General features: G+C 35.3%; 1 pseudogene; it reads left to right on the top strand.

The window, feature by feature from the left end:
- Window positions 1-999: 999 nt before the first annotated feature.
- Window positions 1,000-1,347, top strand: LOC147793110 (14 kDa proline-rich protein DC2.15 pseudogene; annotated as a pseudogene).
- The last annotated feature ends 3,035 nt before the right edge of the window (window positions 1,348-4,382 follow it).

Genomic DNA, 4,382 nt, shown 5'->3' with positions numbered 1-4,382 from the left:
GAAATCTTAAGCAGCACAGTGATTTCTATAGAAGTTGGGAGAGACTTTCGATAGTGTTTTGTTTATATTTCAATTTTTCATTCTTTTAATATCTTATTCAAACATGTTTTTATTTGAAACAAGGATGGGTTTCATGCTATCGAAGTTTAACCGTCCAATATATGTTTTAAAATTGATTTTTGGGATCCTAAATAAAAGTCTAATTTTTTTTTTTTTTTTTAGATCTTTTATCTTATAACCATTTTCATCTTAAGTAAACTTTAAAAGATTTTCAAAGCATGCATGTAATAACAATCTTAGTCTTGTCATGTTTTAGAAGTTGTACTGTTATGTCATACTAACATCAATATATATCAAAACTCATTGTTAACATATATTTATCCGCTTTGACTCATTATATATCGCCGCCAATTTTACAATTTACTAGGGAGAGGTTTCCACACCCTTATAAAAAAAAAAATGTTTCGTTACTCCTTCAAAATGACGTGGAATCTCATAGTTATATTTAAAAAAAAAACCATATTATATTTGTAAAAATTATTTGTGCTAAAAATAATCTCTAGATTATCATCTATTACCCACTTGTCTGTAAAGGTTCTATCAAATATTATTTTCCAACCATACAAACCACAATTTCATTTTAAAAAGTATTTGATATCTTATTATCGAACATCACTTCGTCTAGTTTGTAGGCCATTTGACATTTTTATAATACTTTAAAAAAGACAAACTAATTAAAAACTCATCTCTCAAATCAATTCCTCAAAACTTAATAAACTAACTCAAAGAGTTAGGTGTTTCATATCCAGCAATTTATAAGGAATTTTTGTTTTTAAATACAACAAATTCCCAAACCCCATTTATAAAAACCCTAACCCTTCTCATAATTCTTCACAAGCCATCCCACAAACCTACAAACCCTTCAATATCTCTCCACCAATGGCTTCCAAGCTCTCTTCACCCATTGCCCTCCTCCTCCTCAACCTCCTCTTCTTCACTATGGTCAGCTCCACCTATGTCCCTTTCCCACCGCCGCCACCCAAGCCCCACAAGCCCACCCCGTCAAGGCAGCAACCATCACTCCCCAAGTGCCCTAGGGACACCCTCAAGCTCGATGTCTGCGTCGACTTGCTGGACGATCTAGTGCACTTAGTGATCCGCTCACCACCAAAATCCCCATGCTGCACCCTAATCCAAGGCCTTGTTGACCTGGAAGCTGCTGTGTGCCTTTGCACTGCGGTGAAGGCCAGAGCCTTGGGTCTCAAGATTGACCTCTCAGTTTCCCTCAGCTTGCTTTTGAACTACTGTGGAAAGAAGGTTCCGTCCGGCTTCCAATGCGCTGCTTGAAACCAAATCCTTTCATTTCCGTTTCTTGTTTCTTCTTCAATTTTCCATTTCAATGTCATGTTTAAATAATTAGTTTGGTCGTACATCATGTTATGATGGGTTTGGAAATCTTCTCAGAATTCCACCATCTTTTTATAGTTTCATTACAATGCAATGTAACATAATGGTATGTAGTTTTTTTTTCAAATGAACAATGTTGTTCGTCTATTCTTGTGTCTTATTACAAATTTGACGATGCATATGTTTGAAACCTCAAATCTTGTTTCACGTGTGTTACTTGCATGAAATCATAATAAACCCTTAACTTCAAAATTTTCATGACGAAAAATTAAAGAGAGTAATATTAACACTCAAGTTTTAAATGCAATGTTGATGATGTTGGGTTTTATGTCTTAAAACTAATAGTTTGTAAACAAAAACATATTCTATTTTCAATAAAGTTATTATTGTTGTTTATTCAGTAAAGATTGTTATTGAATAAAGTGAACTTTACGATCATCAATCTAAATCCAATAAACTAAGAACACTGGCTATAGTATGATTACTTGAACTATATGTAGAGACATAAGAGTGGATCAAGTTCAAGTATATATAGTCAAAATGATCTATAGTATAAGGATAAGGCTGGGTACCTTATTATGGGGACACTATGGATGGCCCACTTTTGTATATGATATAAACAATGTGATCACTAAATTGTACATGTGGAGACATTGGAGTGGGGGCGTCCTATGCAATGAGTATTGCATAAGATCGGACCATGAAGAAAACCACTCTCACTTTATAATGTCGTTTACTATTGAGACTGATTTTCTTTTCATTCGATAACCTAGGTAACTCGGTTTTAATCCTGAGCTAACCATGAACTCCTGTTTATTCGGAATTATCCTTAGATTTGCATGGGTGAGAGTGGCTCTAGTTTGCCGACTCAATAGGCCTCCCATTTCAGGGGTAAGACTGGGTGAATGGCTGGGGACGTGAGGTGCAAGATGGAATTCACTCCTACCCACTTTTAGGGATAGAAGAGGGGTAGTTCCCTTAAGCACTGACTCCAGGTCTTGAACAAGGGGCCCCACCCTCTCATTAGCATGAGAGGGATTCGGTTTACTGGTTGGACCACAAACAAATTGTTCATTAGAGGATCAGTGAGACATAAGGAACAAGAAGTAACTTTAGGGGTAAAACGGTAAATTGACCCAGCTCTAGTTACGAACAACCTGTGAAGGATCGACTTACTAATCATGGTTATACCAAATGGACAGAAATATATCTACAGTGAGGGGAGTGCAACTACTAGGCTATAGTGGAGTGTCCTAGTAGTTAACGAATGTTGGTTAACAAGGTTAATGAGTTTAACCGGTTAATCTTGGATCGTTGGAGCCCGTGATCTATAGGTCCATTAGGTTCCTCTGCTAGCTCATATCGGACTAAACCATAGAATAGTGTGACGAGTGAGTTCGAAATGTTCAAATTCAAATTAGGGAATATGGGCTACATATATACGATATATTTAACCGCATTTTTGTTTTATTTACGAATTAAACAAAAAGAGAGAATCTGAGATATTTAAATAAGATTTAAATATCTTAATCAATTATGTGTCGGAATTGATTGGGATTGACATTTGGATTAATATTAAACATTAATTAAATAGTTTAATTAATCATTTAATGTTACTTTAATTTGAAATTCATTATTCAAATTAATTGTTGAATTAAAATGAAGAAAGTCAAAATGTTGACTCCATTTAATGAAAAATTCTGGAATTTTGAGGTGTCAAAATTTGGTTTAACCAAACTTGCATGCTTGCCAAATAAACCCCACAAGTTTGAGTGGAATTTTGAGTGTCAAAATTTGGACCCCACAAGTTTGAGTGGAATTTTGAGTGTCAAAATTTGGTTAACTCAAACATGCATGCTTGCCACATAATCCCAAACATTTGAGTGGAATTTTAAGTTTCAAAATTTGGTGATTTCAAATTTGCATGAACATGCAAACATGACTCTTTAAATAGAGTGATCATGGTGCATGGAAGATCTTCTTCTTCTTGGTGAAAAACATTGAGAAAAACCTCTCAAAAACACTCTCTTCACATATACAAAATCCCTCCCAAGTTTAGTCACTCATCGGATTCCACAATCCCGTTCCAAAGCCGGAGGATAGTGGAAAAGACACTAGTGGTGGTTCGAAACCGGTTCGTGAGGAAAAAGGAGTTTGAACTACAAAAGGTAAGTATCTAAACTCATTAAGTTTTAATACTCATGAACATGCTAGTTATTTACTATAATTGATGTGCTAAAAGTGTCAAGATCCAAATTGCTTCCGCATGTGCTATATTAACACCATCAGATGAAAAATGTAGAGACCTCAATTTAATGAAAATACGGATGTCAGTGTAACAGTCCAAGTACGCCGCTAGTAGATATTATCCGTTTTGAATCGTTATGTATCCCCGTCAACCTTTTAAAACATGTTTGTTAGGGAGAGGTTTTCACATTCCTATAAAGAATGTTTTGTTCTCCTCTCCAACTGACGTGGGATCTCACAATCCACCCCCTTGGGGGTCAGCGTCTTTGTTGGCACACCGCTCGGTGTCTGGCTCTGGTGCCATTTGTAATAGCCTAAGCTCACCGTTAGCAGGGATTATCTACTTTGGCCCGTTACGTATCACCGTTAGTCTCACGGTTTTAAAATGTGTCTGTGAGAGATGTTTCCACATTATTTTAAGAAATGTTTCGTTCTCTTTTTCAACCGACGTGAGATCTCATAGTCCATGGGAACTTTTGAAAAATTTATTAAAATATTTAAACCGTCGCATAAGAATTTACTATTTTAAACGAGGAATAGGGTTATTATTAATATTATGTGTTGATATTTTTATAAAATATAAGGTCAATTTTATACGATATGATTAAAAAGTGGATTTGGTTGACAATATTAGATATCGACATACTAATGAAAAAAAAATACAATGGTCCGTGTCAATACTCTCGGTCAATGAAAAGCAAATTGTAGAGATAATTGCTACATTTTTC

Source organism: Cucurbita pepo, chromosome 3 (genome assembly GCF_057944985.1).
Source record: "Cucurbita pepo subsp. pepo isolate OVF chromosome 3, ASM5794498v1, whole genome shotgun sequence".
Lineage (NCBI taxonomy): Eukaryota > Viridiplantae > Streptophyta > Magnoliopsida > Cucurbitales > Cucurbitaceae > Cucurbita > Cucurbita pepo.
The sequence above is the reverse complement of the archived record's forward strand: the minus strand, read 5'-3'. Positions and strand labels throughout refer to the sequence as shown.